At 36.7% G+C, this 19,049-nt stretch overlaps 1 protein-coding gene across 1 annotated transcript in view; it reads left to right on the top strand.

The window, feature by feature from the left end:
- The first annotated feature begins 456 nt into the window (after positions 1 to 456).
- Positions 457 to 19,049, top strand: part of LOC150100088 (ras-related protein Rab-30-like) — a 61,012-nt gene continuing 42,419 nt past the window's right edge. Inside the window, exon 1 of the mRNA XM_090403210.1 lies at positions 457 to 585. The gene's annotated coding sequence lies outside the window, so the exon portion shown is untranslated. The remainder of the gene's footprint in view (positions 586 to 19,049) is intronic.

A 19,049-nucleotide genomic window follows, 5' to 3' on the forward strand; every position in this document is an offset into this window, starting at 1 on the left:
CGTGTACATCTAAATTCAAATAAAATAGACATTTACAACGAAATATACTTTTTTATTTTATTTATTGATTTATTATTATTATTTTGATAAGGGGGGTACTTGGTAATAATAAAAATTTAGGAATGGGGTTCACGGATATCTGAAGTTTGAGAAACACTGCCTTAATGCATAGAATTATGCATGTCCGCAAGGAGATGTGCTTTGCATTATGGGATACTAAGGCAAGTGATGAGAACTTATACCATCTTTGCCACGAGTTGCCCCAGTCCTGAAAGTACTTCAGGCGCAAACTTTGTTTGCTTACACTTGGATAAAACTAAATATATAATTAGTAGCATAGCCAAGTGAAAAAACTTCCATAAACTTATCTCTAAGATCCAGAGAATTTTAACTTATTTATGTCGGTAGATGGCGTCTCTTCTTGGATGCAATTTAGACACAGCTACATTAAACAGTTGGTTGTGTCATATGTGTTATTAACGGTGTGTTGTGTTTAATCTGAAAGAGTATTCAGATTTGTTTTCTAAAATAAAACACGGGATGCTTTAGTTACCCCATATTCTACGAGTGCGTGTTTGCTGTAACGTAAGTTTGTTTAATTGTTAGTGATCCAGTAATCAAATTTCAAATTACTATTTATGTATATCTCTCTTGCTTAACTTTGTAATAGTTCAGCGTATGTCTCATGTAATCGAATTATGACAAATTAATTATTTGTGCATATGGTTTGATATCTTCTTTTAGTCTCTAGTAATTTGAAATTTGATTATTTAAGTGTCCATCATAATAATTAAATAATGCAAAAGTTCATTCTGATTCGAAGTCTTGATATTAATTGCAAAGCTTGGCATTCTTTTATAAATTTTTATTTTTATGTGCACTAAACTGATCCATTACTTTTCCTATCTTTTTAGCAAATGGTATCTAACATTTCCATAAACCATTGTTTTAACAATGCAAGTGGATGTCACAACACATGAAATTTATACTAATTAAATCACATCATCATCATGTGAAATTTATTTTGCAGTATATTTACTGTGAAGCGTCAGTTGTCTTAATAATATACTACTATTAAGAAAACAGTAAATTCCAGTAAAGGAATAACAAGAAAAATGTTACCCACTCTGGCAATCTTTGTACAGCTTCCAAAGATGACCTCTCACTCTTGCATCACCTATTATCCTATCCTTCTCCTTGTCACCAAGCCCCAAAGACCCTGTCCTCTAAATCTTTCCACGTACTCAGTATTCTAGATTCCTGAGACAGTCTTAATTGTTTGCCTCTGCACTGTCTCTTCAATGCCAGAGTTTCCAGGTGAAAAAAACTCCCTGCCTCTGTATGAGGCCAGCTAACTCATCTTTTGTCGGAAGAGACAAGGTGAAGGTCCCTCATGTCATAGATGGGAAACGAACTCAGGTCTTTCTGACCAAAGGGCTTAGTCTATAATGACTGAGCTAAGAGGCTTTTCAGAGAAGATGCTATATATAATACCAGCAAAATATCAGCAAATAAATTAAATAAATATTAATTATTTTCTTATTATTCTGTTTTGTGAATTAATACCATCAAATAAATTGACATAACTTGTTTATAAGGTATACTTATAAGATATATTTGAAAACCGTTAATTCCTCAAAGTATAAATACCAAAGTTTCTTTATAAAAAATCATCTGATTTGTCTTAGGGATCCTCCATTTTTCTTTTCTGTTATGATTATAAAAGGTTGTGAGGGGAGGGGTCAGTTTAATTTTCAGTTTAATGCCACCAACATGGTGGCCAAAATAACATTACAAGTATTGTGAGATGTCCATTGAATTCCTCAATGGAATTTTAAATTCCATCGAGGAATGATTTAATGATTCCTCAATGGAATCATTAAATGCTTGTGTAAAACAGATCAATAAAAGGTTGTGAAGGGAGGGGGTCAGTTTAATTTTCAGTTTAATGCCACTAACATGGTGGCCAAAATAACATTACAAGTATTGTGAGATGTCCATTGAATTCCTCACTTGTATACATAATATATGCTGAATTGTTTATAGGAGATTTTATGAGGCTATTTTAAATAGCCTTTTGTTTACAAAGGCAGCAGATTTTTTGTATTAGAGAATGAATGATGTACAGTCTCCAGGAAGGTATATTTATTTTGCAACATTACATTAGAAGCAATTACATTGGAATTCTCTGGATATAAGTCTGAAGAATATTTGCAATATAAAGACATTGCAAAGATTCTGCCATTAAATGCTTGTGTAAAACAGATTATAAAAGGTTGTGAGGGGAGGGGTCAGTTTACTTTAACAGTTTTTGACTAAAAGTGCCAAAAAATACTTTGACTTTTATTAAGTAAGAAATAAAATTCCCCAAGAAAGAAAATGAAGGCAAAAAAAAAAAAAAGTAAATTTTCCTTAAAAAAAATCAGTATTAAAGATATTTTTACTTATATAAGTTTCATAATGAGAATGATAGCTATCACTTAAGAGAATGCAAAATATTCATACTCTCATACCAAAGGTTTGCTATATACAAGGTCACATAAAATATGATATATCTACAATTATGTTAGTATATGAAAATGGATGCTCCAAATGTTACCATTTTCAAATTTTGTAAGATCAATAGGACAAAAAACTCATTCCAGTACCACAAATCCTAACCACCAGTATACTCTACCATATACTTCTGTCTTCCAGCACTTGGAAAAAACTAACCTGACATTTTTAAAAGTTCGGTAAGATCAACATAGATACAAGTTTGATAAAAACATTACGCTCTGATAATTCAAAAACTGACAGACCCATGTGACTTACAGTAACATGACATATATCACATCCAGTAATGTCAATTGTGGTAATAGCACCTGTTTGGAGAAATGCACTCACCATCAGTCTTGGATTGCTGTTAACTAAATTAATATAACTACATTCAATTATAAAATTCAATTATGTGTGAAATTGAAAAAGGCCTATATCCACTACTGCAAAACGTAGCCAACACTATTAGATTCAAAAGTACCATAATCCTAGCCAAAGTCAAACAACAGATTCTCAACACGTTTATGATAGAAAGGCAATCCTCAACTTGAAGAAAAACAAAGATATCATCATTACAAAGACTGATAAGGGAAATTCAACAGTTATCCTGAACTCTAAAGACTATCATGATAAGTTAAACGTATTACTATCAGACAACTCTACCTATAAGATCCTAGACAGAGACCCCACCATAAAAAATCATAATGAAACAAACCAACTAATCAGAAATTGTAACATTTGGCCAGAAGAAGTGAAGAGAAAGCCCATCTCAATAAAATCCTCACATCCCATCACTCCCAGACTATATGGGACACCTAAAATACATAAAAAGGATATACCTCTTGGTCCAATCGTTGCTGAAAGGTCATCCCCAACTTACCTTTTGGCCAAGCATCTTGCAAACTTATTAAATAATAAAATAAGATCAACAGAATCCTATATCAAGAATAGTCAGCACTTTGTAAATAAACTCCAAGCCATTAAGATTGCACCAACAGACATGCTAGCCATTCTAGATGTTGTATCCCTTTTCACCAGTATACCAGTAGAAGAGGTAATAAACATCATTCAAGACCTCTTTCCTGTAGACATCACACAGATGTTTAGACACTGCCTTCAGTCTAATTTCTCAAGGTTTACAACACTATATACCAACAATTAGAAGGCCTAGCAATGGGAAGCCCACTATCACCATCTTGTGCAGACCTCTTCATGGAAAAACTTGAAAAAGAAATTCTCTCCACAATCTCCCCTAGACCATCTATATGGTAGAGATATGTAAATGATATTTTCATTATATGGCAAGACAGCTTAGAAAACCTAAAATCGTTTGTGAATAAAATCAGCTCAATACATAACAAGATAAAATTCACTCTGGAAGAGGAAAACGATAGCCAACTGCATTTTTTAGACATCTTGATAAAGAGACAATCAAATAGTGTCAAATTATCTATTTATAGAAAGCCTACAGACACTGGAAGATATCTTCATTATACTTCAAACCATCACAGGACACACAAACTGAGCATTATCCACATGTTGAAAAATAGAGCCCGAAAGTTTATATCAGAAGAGGAGGATACGCAGACTGAACTCTCACTAATAGCCAACACATAATCACAAAATGGATATCCTCTGAACATCATCAAAAAATATCTATACGGTGACAACCCCAGACAAGAAGAACCAAGCTCCCAGCACATTTCTACTGTAATGATCCCTTTCATCAGATCAATTTCTTATCAAATAGCCAGAATACTAAGGGCCTACAACATCAGAGTGGTCTTCAAACCAACCACCAGCATCAGAGAGGTTTTAGGATCCCCAAAAGATAAGGTGCCATTCTACAAATATCCAGGAGTATATTACATTCTTTGCTCCTGTGGTCTTGCCTACATCGGACAAACTTCATGGAGTTTAGAGATCAGACAAAAAGAACATGTTGGTGATGTAAACCACAACAGAAGTATTTCTTCCGGCTTAGCACATCATTTCTGTACATCTAACCACACGATAGAGTGGCAAAACAGCTCCATGCCACATTTGGATGACGACTACAGACATCGTTTATTTAAGGAAGCCACAATAGTGTTAATAACCGTCAGAGACCTCAACAGAAATCAGGGTACTATTCTGAACAGTTCGTGGAAAAACCTGATCCTCTCTCTAAATCCATCTGAACTACAGCTAGCCAGTAATCACATTACACGTTTACAACAAACATGCATGCATGATAATGAATAAGAACAATAAGTCCTTTCAGTCTCTGTCATGCGAATGTGTTACCTTAGCTACTAGATTGTTTACAACGTTTTTATGTTCCTTTCAATTTGCATTTACTAGTTTTTTTATGCTTTTCCATCAATGCCTTGAAAAAGCTAGATAGTTTGCTAGCGAAACTGGTAGGCCAAGAATGTAAGATGTTTGTATGCATTACAATATGGTCAGTATTAAAACAATAAGATTGTATGTTTTACATCCAATTACATGATAATTTTCATTTCAGGTACTTCCTATTTATCACAAATATAATGTATTTTTTTTTCTCTTTCCAATATTTTCACACAGTAAAAATATATTCATTGCAATTCTACTACACTACCTTTCATATATTATCACTTGATGAGCATATGTTTATATAAGTAATTATTTCTGTAAATTTCAGGAATCATAAGTACTACAAACATATTATCACTTGATGAGCATAGTTTATATCATAATTATTTCTGTAAATTTCAGGAATCATAAGTACTACGAACATCTCAATAAAATGAAAATCAATCTAAAAGTTATTTTATTTTTCCATGTCAGTTTGACTCTTATTACTTGTAATCTTCAACCTTAGGATTACATTAATAAAACACTTAATTATTCCAGTGTTCCTTTTTCTTCTTCAAACCACAATTTGTTATGCACTAACTTATAATTATTATTATTATGTGCACTTCCACGGAGTCCAAAGACTCATCGAGGGAGTTCACCTACTCTACAATTCTGTCTCAGCAGAAACACCAACTACAACGAACTACAACTACCATCATCATCTACATTAATGCCATCTACTGCCCACCACCACCACTAGCACACAAACATCCATGCCCATGGCGGGATTCGAACCTGCAGCCCTTTTCCCTTTCTAAACGTTCTGCTGCACCATTTCGATTATTTTTATTCCTATCACGTATATTCATACTAATGTTGTTGTTGCGCATATGCTGTACTTATCTGTCGTCTATGTCGGTCAGTCTTGTCCTTAATAGCCAATTCTCAGTACTACGTGATATTTTCTTATATCAGTGCACATATATGTTTATTTTATTATTACTAACACCAATTACATTTTTATCTGTTCAGTTTCTCTCGATATGTACTATACGATAACCACTTGGCCAACCAGGCCAGCAAAAATAATAATTATTATTATTATTATTCGTGACATCTCCAAGGAGTCTGAAGACTCATCGTGGGAGGAGACCTACTGTACAACTCTCCGTCTCCACTACTATACAGGACCCCTACTACCAATCACCTACATCAACAGCATCTACTGCCCACCACCACAGCTAGTATTTTTTGTCTGTAAATTGTGTGTTTTGAAGGGTCAATTTGTCTGAATGCAGGATGAAAAACCCAAGTTTCTGGGAGAAAAAATCCCCGCTACCTCCATATGAGATCGGCTAACTCACCTTCAATTGAAAAAGATTCTTCCCTTCACGACGAGAATCGAACTTAGGCCTTTTCTAATCGAAGAGCACAAGGTACCGTTGTTCTTCCAATTGCACTATGGAGGTGCTTAAAACACAAGTCCCATTTTTGTTGGACTAATGAAGAAAATGGGTGGATGGGGTGTTATTGAGCTAAAAGCTCTAGTCATAGCTGGGTAATAGCAATAGCGGAGCCTCAGTTAAAACATCATTGGATACAGCATTGCCATCTGTTACCCTGGGTCAAAATCCCCTCACACCTATAATTTCCATTAATTTTTCTTAAGGCAAGTAACTACATTATCCTAATTTATTATAACCTCTCCTTAGTATTTTTCATATAATATAACCTTCAGTAACAAAAAAAAAAAAGAAAAGAAAAGAAAAAAATCAACTTTATTATTCTATTAGATACAACTCTGTAGCTAAAATGCATTACATTCAGTAAATTCTGTTATACTTCTTGGGAAATTTAATTCTGACATCAAGAAAAATGTTAGTAGAATTTCTTTAATACATAGCAGAGCTTGATTTTTGCCTTCTCATCATCATCAAATTCCTGCCATGTACCCTCAAAGGGTTTACAGGATATGATAGTACTACATGAAAAATTTACATCATTACTAACTTCCTATCTGCAATTTTCCTCCAAATCAGTCTGTTACTTGCCAAGACTCCAACATTATCAGACCTTATATTTCTATCATCTAAGGCACTTGGTACCGTATCAATCCACCTATATCTTGGTCTTCCTCTGGGTCGTTTTCTGCCAACCTGGCAGAGAACACTTGTTTTGCTAATCTTTCCTCGCCCATTCTGTTTAAGTGACCATACCACCTGAGATTAGCTCTCCTAAGGCATTCCTGGATGCTGACAATGTCAAGTTCTTTTCTAATATCCTCGTTTTTAATTTAATATGATATTGCCATTGATGCCATCTGTTCAAGCCTCTAATCTTTCTCAGGACTCTCATATCTGTGGTCTCTGGTCTTTGGTCAAGTGTTTTACTTCTGACCCAGCTCTCAGATCCATAAGTTAAAATTGGTTTGAACACTGTCTTGTATACAGCTAATTTAGTGTTCCAACTAATTTCTCTCTTATTCCATATGAATTTATTCAATTGACTTCTTACCATACCAGCTTTGTTGATTCTGTTGTCTATTTCCATATTTAATTTACCATCTTCATTAAAAATTATGCCTAAGTAGCTGAAATGTTTTATTTGTTCCACAGGTTCTCCGTTCACAACACAGTTGACATTTTCAACAATTCTACTTATTTTCATTGTCTTTGTCTTTTTAATGCAGACCTTCATACCATATCTATTATGACAGTTATTTAATTTAGTCAGGGAATCTTACAGCCTTGTAGCGGACGTATTTAGAAGTATAACATCGTCTGCATTAAGGAAGATATTACCATCTCCAATTTTGATATCATGTTTAATATCACTTTCCTTCATAATGTGATCCATATAAATAATGAATGATAGAGGTGATAATGTACATTCCTGTCTCGCACCAGATTTAACATTAAACCATCTTCCTGTACTTCCTTCAATTCCAACTGCTGACTTACAACTCAAATAAAGATTAAGTATTGCTTGATATAATGCCCCATTGACAACCATATAACTGTAGCGTATTGAATAGCTTCTCTCTTGGCACCTTGTTATATGCCTTTTCCAGATCGACAAAACTTAAATACAGATCTTTGTTATATTCCCATGACTTCACAACTGTTTGTCGTAAAGTGAAGATCTGATCCTGACTGCCTCTATTTGGCCTGAATCCAGCTTGTTCTTCACCAAGCTTTTCTTCCACAATTCTTCTCAACTGTTTCTCTAGTATACTTGCATAAAGATTACCAGGAACACTCACTAGGGAAATACCTCTGTAATTCTCACATTCAGTTTTATTTCCCTTTTTATGGGTACTATGAGAGCTCTACTCCAATCAACGGAAATTCGTCCCTCTGCCCAGGCATTCTGAACTATGCAGTGCAGCCACTGTAAGACTTTTATATCACCATACTTCAGCATTTCTGGTCGAATATCATCTACTCCTACTGCCTTTCCACATTTCAAGCCTTTGATGGCTTTTTCTACTTCAAGTATGGATATATATTCCTGACTGTGCCTGGTCACTGTTTTTTACCACTGTGCTGTCATCGCTGCTTTTTTCATTTAGCAATTTTTCGAAGTAATTACTCCATACTTCAAGGATATCTTTTTCTCCTGTTTTCATGTCACCTTTATCATCTCTAACTCCTTTTACAGCACTCTTTCCTCCATTTCTAAGCTTCTTCAACAACCTCCAGAATATCTTACCTTCTTGATATTTATTTTCTATGTTCTTGCCAAAGTCCTCCCATGACTTTTCTTTAGCTAGTTGTCAGTTGCTTTCTCTAAAGCCTCAAAAAATTCCTTCAATTCTACCTTAGTGGGACCTTCTGTGGGACCATAGGCACAAATAAGTCTCATTGTCCAGTTCCTCCATTCTCATATTTGCCTACATCACTCTACTTGAGACAGCCTGTCATTCAAGAAGATTAGCCTCATATTGATTGATGAATACTATGGCTATTTGTGTTAAAAAAAAATAAAAAATAATAAAAAATCATTGAGTCACTGTGCGTGGATCACCTTCATACATGTGTGGAGTGGAAGTCCATTGTTAAAGCAGACTGATGCTATATGTCTCTCTTTATTTACAGTCAATTTAGTTTAAATTATTTATAGTGCAATAATTATTCCAATTAATATACCTAGAAAGTAAGGTAAAGCAAATCTAAGAATAAAAAATCCTTAAAGAAGCAGAAAGTATAACATTAGAATAGAAGCAAGAAATTTTTTGTTTCATTTGATTCATTCTGCTATAAGCAAAGTCTTAAAGAATACACAAGTAGTTTATATTATAGAGTGCAAACTATTTCCAGGAACACAGCCCTGTTTCATAACAAGAAGCCTATGGGAACTTACGTTTTGATCTTTGATGTTTGCTTAACAAAGGTTTTCATGCTAGCCAGTTAGGTGATGAATGCAAGGGAACAAAAAAAATCCAAACGTATCTGGTCTGTCGACCGTGAGAACCAACCTGACATTTCAAGTCAGTGAAACCAACTTATCACCTCTTAAGGAAATAAATACTTCTACACCACTAACTCTCTCCAATTGCTTTCCCATTGAGACAATTGTTGCTGCAGTATATCTCTTCTATAAGTGTTTCCATAATTTCTTCTATATGCTCCTCAAAATTGACTGCTATTTTCCCTCCACTTTCCTATACTGTTATATGAACATAGCAGCTGCATTCAATACCAATATACATTTCAACCCCAGACTCATTGAACCAATCTCTTATCCTCTGTCTTCTTTTCCTAAGGTTTTCAAAAAAACTAACAAACAAGATGTACAAAAATAGATAGCAACCAACATACCATCATTACAAACACCAAAACACATCAGTACAACCATATTACTCCTATTACTATTATTACTAATAATAGTAATAATAATAATAATAATAACTTTACAAAAAAGAAAACACAGTTTCAGACATCAAAGACAATGAAAATCAATTAATAACATCAGTTCCTCACTCTTTTTTTAAATTAGTTGCTTTTCCTACCATCCACATGACTTTTATAAATGTCATGCCATTATGACATTTATATAAGTTATGTAGTTTAGTTGATTTCAAGTTATCAGAGGCCGGTGTCTTTTGTAAACTATTACCTCAGCATTACCACTTGGACACAAAAAACCTAGACCAGTACAGTGGTGCCTCGCAATTCGACATAATTCGCCTGTGAACTAATGTCAAATTGCGGGACAATATTTCCCATATAAGTCTATGGAAAATAGATTAATTCGTTGTTGGACCCCCATCCCACTCCTAATGGGGAGTGGGAGAGAAATACACCATATTATTTACTTTATTTTACTTTACGTATTTTACTGTTGTATAACACACTAAATTACAAAATACACTATGGTATACACAATACATATAATCTATTGAGCCTTAAATGTTGGAAGGGAGTCTTTTTTTATCCTGTTCTACCTCTTCTTGTCTCCTCTTTGCTTGAACAGGGATGAGGAACTGATCAAGGGTGGACTCTCTCTCTCTCTTTTTCAAGATGGTTTTGAAGTGATGCATGATGGTGTTGTTGAACAAGTCTGTCATTCCATTCACATCAGCAGTATTGGGGTGCCATTCCAAACAAACAGACTGTAGCTTCTCCTAATGGAATAAAATTCTTTAAAGGCAGCTGTTGGCATCGACCCTTTTTTCCTGCTATCCTCTTCTTCAGGTGAAATTCCTCTTTCTCTTTCCTTTGTTTGCTGTTCACTGAGTGCTCTGAGTTCATTCACTGTCAGTTCGTCATCGTGATCCTCCACAAGCTCTTCTACATCAGCCTCATCAACCTCTTCTATATCGAGATTCTCCACCGTCGAAATGATCTCTCGCATGGCTGCTTCTGATTCTTCAGCTGCTTGGTCTGCACTGTTGTCATCCTGAGAAAAATTAGGAACGAGTTTGTTCCACGATGCACGAAGGGTTCTCTGTGTCACTACATCCTAGGCAGTTTTAATAAAGGAAATGCCGTGGAGAATGTTGAACTTAGTCTTCCAGAAGTCCTTCAGTGTCTTGTCAGAAGAGTGAGTCACATTGAAAAGCTATGAGAACAAAGCCTTGGTGTAAAGTTTTTTAAAACACGCAATCACTTCTTGATCCATGGATTGGATCAGTGACATGTTTGGAGGCAAGAACTGGACTTTGAAATCAAAATCAATTTGAAGAATGTCCTCTAAGTCTTGAGGGTGGGCACTAGCATTGTCAAGGATCAGCAGTGCTTTCAAAGGCAAATTGTTGTCAGTGAGGAACTTCACGCTTGGGGCAAACACCTCAAAAATCCAATCTTTGAAAACTTGCTGGTCTACCCAAGCTTTTGCATTGGATTTCCACATCACTGGCAGTTTGGATTTAATGATTTTCTTCCCAAAGCACCGAGGATTTTTTGAGTGGTAGACCAGAAGTGACTTTAGTTTAAAGTCTCTGCTTGCATTTGCTGCCAATAACAAGGTAAACCTATCTTGCATAGGCTTATGTCCTGGGAGCTTCGCTTCTTCTTGCGTGATGTAAATTCAATTCGGCAAGTGCTTCCAAAATAACCCAGTTTCATTCCCGCTAAAAATTTGCTGTAGCAGGTAGCCTTCCTTCCTGATTAAATCTTCAGATTTTTTCACAAACTTTTCTGCAGCCTCTTTATCTGCACTAGCAGCATTCTCCCCCCCGTGTGAGAACACTATGGATGCCTGTTCTACCTTGGAATCGGTGAAACCAGCCTCGACTTGCTTTGAATTCCTCATTTTGATCTGAGATACATCCTGGAGTTTTCTTAATTCTTCAAAAATTAACCTAGCCTTCTCACAGATCATTGCCTGAATTACTGGATCTCTCTTCTGTCTTTCTCTAATCCAGGTGATAAGCAGCTTTTTCATCCCTTCATTGATTGAAGATCTATTCTTCAGAAATCTTCATTACACCAGCAGACACTCTAGCACCCATAAACTTCTCTCTCTCTCTCTCTTGCCACAGTTGACCTAGGAAGGCCATACTCTTGAGCTACATCTGTAATTGTTCTACCTTTCTGCACTTTATCTACAATTTCTTTCTTCTTCTTCTCTATGCTCAACCAAGTGTGCTTCTTTCCTGAATTATTCCTCTGTTCACTTCTCAAAAATAATAACTGCAGATACACAAAATTTTTACTTTCTGAAAAATGCAGAATTGAAAATTAGCACAAACAACACGAGCAAACACCAACGCAGCCCAACAAGAAATGACATCACACAATTCCATGCACACGCATGACCCGGCCCGCAAAATCCAATTGTCAAATTGTGGGACATCGAATTGCGAGGCACCACTGCACCACAAATTATAGTATTGATAACCATCAGTACACACTACTAAACATCTTCTAAACATGCTCAAAAGCTAACCTGACCTTTTAATGTCAGGAAAATCCCAAAGATGATTCTGTAGGCTAACATACTTTCATTGTGGGATTCACATAATAATAATATCATCATCATCATCATCATCATCCTAAGACCCCATGGAGTCACAGACTCATCTAGGAGGTCACTTTTGTCATACACACAGCTCATCATACCATGCCTTAAGTACATTCGAATTCTTTCCTCTGTAGACATCATGCTCTCAGGCAGTACATTCCAATCATTCACAACTCTCCATGCAAAGAACCTGTTTATCACTCCCATGCTCAGACCCTCCTTATACATCTTCCAGGGATGACCTTGTTCTCTCCCAATCTTCCACCATTTTATGAAAATGTCACTCCTCTTCCTCCTATCCACTAGACTGCAAATTGCATCATCTCAACTTTCTTCATATTCAACATTCCAGAGATCAGAAACTATTTTGGTCAATTGCCTCTGGACCTTATCCAACATCTCTTCATCCTTCTGAAAACCAGGTGACCAAATTTTTGAACAGTAGCCAATATGTGGCCTAATCAGAGACTTATACAATGGAACCAGAATCTCCTTATTTCTATGGGTCATCGTCCTCTGCATCATTGCCATATTTCGTTATTTTGTTCTCACAACTTTAGTAATGTGGCCTCTAAATTTCAGTTAGATTCTTATTCACCATCACTCTAAGATCTCTTATTTTCTCCACCTCCAACAATATATCCCCACCAAGAGTAAATTTACTTCCCATCTTTGTTTTCCAAATTTTAAAACCTTACACTTCACAACATTGAACAAACTGGCATCCCCCACTCCTGTGCTCACTCACTCAATCTATTCAAGTCTTCTTGTAAGGCCACAACATCTGTCCTACATATCATAATTCATCAACTTTGCATCATCTGCAAACAACTGTATGACCCCATTTAAATTTTTTCCAATATCATTAACATACAAGTTAAACAGCAATAGCCCTTAAACAGATCCCTGAGGCACACCACTACTGACACCTCTTTTGGGATATTGCTCCCCCATACACAACTTGTTGATACCTACCTGTCTGATAGGTATCAACAAGTTAATACCTGTCTGATAGGTATTAACTTGTTGATACCTATCAGACAGCCAGTCTCCAATCCATTGCACTAGTCTTCTATCCAGTCTGATCCACTTTAGTTTGATTATCAGTTTGTCTTCCACACTTGTTCTCTCATTCTCTATAGTCATGCTACCCACTTCTTCATTCATAAATACCACTTCATTCTCTCCTTTACTCTCCCACTATTTCACATTACTTCTTACTCACTCAGATTCATTCTTTGTACTCATTACTCTCCCTCCCGGCAGCAGTTTCTCCAAATGACTCACATCAAACCATTCAAATGCAGTCCATCACTTTTACACAGTTCGATTCCTCCTTCAACTCATTCCACACATTAACAAACTTCATTCTTTTCTCTTCACACATTTCTGCTAACATATCATTCATAATTCTTACTCTCTGCCTCATCTCATCACTGTTATAACTGGGAAACACTACCTTTCCTATTACATTATTATCTTTTATTCTTCTCAACAACCTCCTGATATCCAATCTTACATTCTCATTGTTTCCAGTCAAGTCATTTTTGCCTACTGCTATCAACTCCTTTACTTGCTTACTCCTAATATCATTCGCCTCAATAACTATTTATTTTACCTCCCAAAAAAACAAACCTTATGTATTTTCTCATTTACCGCTTATAATCGAATTGTCATATAATAGTATGCATGGGTCTTTCGGTACCTTTTCATATCGACATCGTTTGTTTTTCATCTTCATTCTTCCATAAATATCTCCAATTCTCTTCATTTCAATTCTCCATATCTGCCTCATCTTCACCAACTCAGCTTTCAAATCTTGTGACCTTTTTTGCTATCATTCACTCTCGCTATTTTATCATTAGTCATACACACTCGTTTGCTGTCAACCTTACTTGCCACTTTACCATTAATTGCACTCTGTTTTTTAACATTGCCCACTTTTTCATCAGTCGAAGTCTTTTCTTGCTATCACTTCTACACACTATCTGAACATTCTCCCATTCTTCAACTGCTGTGTTAGTTATGATGCTTTATAGCTGTTTTACACACAAAGTGGAACACCTATCATATACGTTATCTACCAATAATTGTCTGAGCACCCCTGTTATTTGAAGTTATGAAACATTCCAGGTTTGTTAATAACATAAAACTGGTGTACAGATAGTAGGAAGCAGTATTTCATCGTAGTAGTTGAATGCAGGTAGTATAGCAACACTACGTGAATTCAGTGATTTCGAGAGGTGTCATTGTGGGCTGTCACATTGGTGGTATGTCCATATGTGCCATTGCCGTTCAACTGGAGCATCCAAAAGCATTGGTTGGCAATATGATCAACAAATTGAGACTCTTTGCATCACTAGGGCAGGAAAACACCCAGGGCAGCTGCTGAAAATGACTGACAGGGATAGGAGGGTATTAAAACAGGTGGCACACAAAAACCAGCTGCAATCAGTTTGCTGTCAACCTTACTTGCCACTTTACCATTAATTGCACTCTGTTTTTTAACATTGCCCACTTTTTCATCAGTCGAAGTCTTTTCATCAGTCGAAGTCTTAGTGCTCTGGAACTCATGATGAGTTCCAGAGCACTAATACTGTATGAAAAGAACTCTATTTACTGGGTTTCCACAGAAGAGCAGCAGCACACAAGCCAGACATCACAACAACAAACAAGGCAGCTTTTTCTGGCTTGCAAAAAGCGTGTGAACTGAACAATTGACCAGTGGAAAATGGTACTCTGGAGCAATGAATCAAGGGTTTCTCCTTTCTGCAGTCTGATGGACACATGGATGTGAAGGCAGCCTAGTTACCATAGAGTGTTGTACCCATAGTAAAGTAGTGGTGGAGGAGTAATGGTTTGGGGTGCATTCAGCTGGTTTGGAGTGGGACCTCTGGTCGTTATCCATGGTTCCATGAAGACAGTACCTTGATATTCTGGATAATCAGGTGCTGCCTACACTGGAGTTTTTATGGAAGAGACCCGTGTTACTATCAAGATAACAATGCCCCACAAAGCTGCAGCTGTTATGGAATGGTATGAAGAGATGGGGTGTTAAACGATTACCCTGACCGGTGCAGAGTACTGACCTCGACCCCATCAAACAGTGTGGGATGAATTGGAGTGACAAATGAGGTCTAGTGCAGCACGTCCTCGATCTGTCACTGAACTCAGTGCTGCTTTGATGGAGGAATGGAGACAAATTCCATCTGATGTCTGCTGCACGTAGGTGGAAAGCCTCCCGCAAAGAGTGCAGGAGGTGATCAAAGCCAAAGGTGGACATACCCGATATTAGGTTCACCTGGTAGTATCAGTTGTAAATTTCTAAAGTGTCTGGACAATTATTGGCAGATAGTGTATATTGTCATACAAGGCAACTGGACATATAAGACGATCCCCAAAATATTTATTTTGGCTATGCTTGCCATATTCCACAAACTTTACACTTACTGCTGACAGCTTCTCACTTGTTACTTGAATATAATGTGGGCATAGAAATCACAGCAGGTATTTTCTTTACTGTTATTTATGAGCAGGGTGACCAACTGTCCCAGATTCTAGCACATTGTCCTGTATTACTAAATCTACTGGAAAGCATCCCAGATGTTGAAAATATTCCCATTTTTTAAGATTCCAGATTTTTTTTTTTTTTTTTTTTTAATAATCTCATATGAAAATTACTACATTGTTCATGTGTTTGGCAATTCGCTGGCACATCCCAAAAAATAGTGTTTATGATTATGATATTTTTCATACAAATATAATTTGTCCTTTGAATGAAGTCATATCACCTATTAGTAACAATATTTTTCAAAAGGCAAAAAGATACCAGCTACTATCAAAAGAGGTGGATAGATATGGACCAAAGAAAGAGAGAGAAAGGCCAGCTGCAAGATGGAAACACCAGTGAAGCTAAAACAGGCAAATGCCTATTTCTAGAAGAGAAAAAGGAAAATAGTGTTACTTACAGCATCACTTAAATGCTTTCTTATATTCACATTGTTAATAGGACAATTAATCAACTAAACAACAATTTGATTAAACATAAAGAAAATTTTTTTTTATGAATTTGTTCCACCAACCTTAAATTCTACGCGACATCAAATTGTAAATAATGGCATTATACAAAAGAAATGGTTTTTATTATTATTATTATTCAGGCCTCCATGGAGTCAAAAGACTCATCGTGGGAGGTCCCCCCCCCCCAAGAAACACAAAGTTCTATCATACCACTCCTTAAACTCATTGACCGTTCTCGCCCTCACCACTCCATCAGGCAATGCATTCCACAGCTCAACCACCCTCCACGCAAAGAAACTACTCCTCACCCTCTTGCTCACAGTTTCCTTTCGTAACTTCCAGGGATGGCCTCTTGTCATCACTCCTTCCTGCTGTTCAACCAAGCAAAAGAACTCCCCAGTGTCAACCCTGTAACCACCTCTCAACAGTTTAAAAGTCTCAATCATATCACCTCTCCTTCTTCTATCCACCAAACTCTGCAGTCCACATTCCCTTAGCCTATCCTCATAACTATCCTTGTACAGTCCTGAAACCATCTTTGTCCTCCGTCTTTGTATCCTTTCCACAGTTAATTTATCCCTTCAAATCCTGGGGACCAAATCTGAGAACAATAGTCTAAGTGTAGTCTGATCAGAGACTTATACAACAGAATGATAACCCTTTTACCTCTGCAGGTCAGTGTCCTTCTCATAATTGCAGCAATCCTCTGTGTTACCTTCACCACCTTTGCAATATGTCCCCTAAATTTCAGGTTTCTATCAATCATCAATCCCAGATCTCTTGTCTCCCCTACTTCCTCCAGTGTAACTCCTCCCATAGAGTATGCAACATCCCATCGATGTTTCCCAAACCTCAAGACCCTACATTTTGCTGCATTAAACTGACACCCCCATTCATTTGCCCATCTATCTAGCTTATTCAAATCCTCTTGCAGGGCTACCACATCTGCACTGTTACTAATAATCCTTCCCAGCTTCGCATCATCTGCAAACAACTGAATATCCCCTTGCAATCCACTGGCAATGTCATTGATATAAAGGTTAAACAATATAGGTCCTAGTACTGAGCCCTGTGGGACCCCACTTGTAACCCTCTGTCTCCTTGAAACTGCTCCACCATACACAACTCTCTGATACCTATCAGACAGCCAATCCTGAATCCAGTTGACCAATCTGACATCCAGACCCATGTGCTGCAACTTAAATATCAGCTTATCATGTGGCACCCTGTCAAATGCCTTTGCTAAGGCTAAGAAAATTGCAGTATATGCCTTTCCCTCATCTAATGTTCTTGTAACTTTATTATAAAAGGCTAGCAAGAGGGCCCTTTCACAAATTCATGTTGACTCTCACAGATAACATTACCCTCATCTGCCCAATGCTGTATACGGTCCCTCACTACTTTCTCCAAGATATTAACTACTGATGACACACAGACTGGCCTATAATTAGACATTCCAATCTGTTACCACCCTTATGCAATGGCACTATCTTACCTTCCTTCCATTCCCTGGGCACCTTTGCCAAAGCCAGACTTTCATTGAAAAGCCAGGTTAAAGGCACTGTCAGTTCCCTAGCACATTCTCTTAAAACTCGTGGTGAAATACTATCCAGTCCCAAAGCCTTACTGACATCCAGAGTACTCAGTATCTGAAACACACTCTCCTCCTGTACCTCTAAACCTTGAACCAGCCCTATCCCTCTAGCATTTAAACTGATTCTTCTAGGATGAAATACTCCAATAAAGTGTTCATTGAACAATTCCACTATGTCCTCTGCATCAGGTCTCTATGTCCTATGTATCAAGGCTATATCCTCTGCAACAACTGCATTATTGTACGTTTTTGTATACGTCTATGCCAGTTGTGTATAGAAAGTAGTTTGGTGAGCTGAAGCACTTCAAATGGGTTACATTAAAAAGTGCAGTTGACTGGAAAGATGTGGAGGAGACATTAATTTTGCAAGAAAATATTTCAACAAAAGAGTTGCCAGAAAACACAGTCTTCTCTCCTCTGCCTATTGTTGGTGCGTAGCATGGGCTGTAGATAGTGTTTTGTGCTGTTAGTTTGAATGTTTGGTAACTTTTGTCAATTTTTGATGTCATTTATGTGTTTTGTTCTTGGTCCCCCTCTACCGGGTCTTTTTCAGTCAAATTTGTAATCCAATCCGAATGTCTTAGTAGTGTCCTGTCATGTTATTTCTCTTTTTTATTTTTTCGTCTTCTGTCACTCTTAATACCTCTTCATTTGTTCTTTCTGTCAATGCGATCTTGATCATTCAGTGCCGACACCACATCTCAAATGCTAGAAGTCTTGATTTGTCTTTTTTTTTTTGAAGGGTCCATGTCTCTGATCATAGAGGATCACACTCCAGACAAAGCTTTTTATCAAATGCTTCTTTGTTCTCAATGATATTTGAAAATATGTATTAGCTGAAGAAATTCAGCAATTAATTTTCATTTTTCTATGCAATGGATTAAGGGTTTTTCATTTTTTCTTCATCGGGAAATTTTTATATCCTGGATTGGTATAAGTAAAAAATGGTTGCCCTATTTATGAGCAGAGTCTTCCTGTCTCAGGTGATCAGTAAAATTGTTTATTTATACCAGTCTTTGATTTCATGTGTTGTAGTTCATATAATTGTCATGCCTGTAAGTTTCATTAGGATTTAAATGAAAAAATCTGTATGCTTACTAATGAATAC

This window comes from Typopeltis vanoorti, chromosome 13, assembly GCF_054136105.1.
Source record: "Typopeltis vanoorti isolate ZY-2024b chromosome 13, IOZ_Tvanoo_1.0, whole genome shotgun sequence".
Classification (NCBI taxonomy): Eukaryota; Metazoa; Arthropoda; class Arachnida; order Uropygi; family Thelyphonidae; genus Typopeltis; species Typopeltis vanoorti.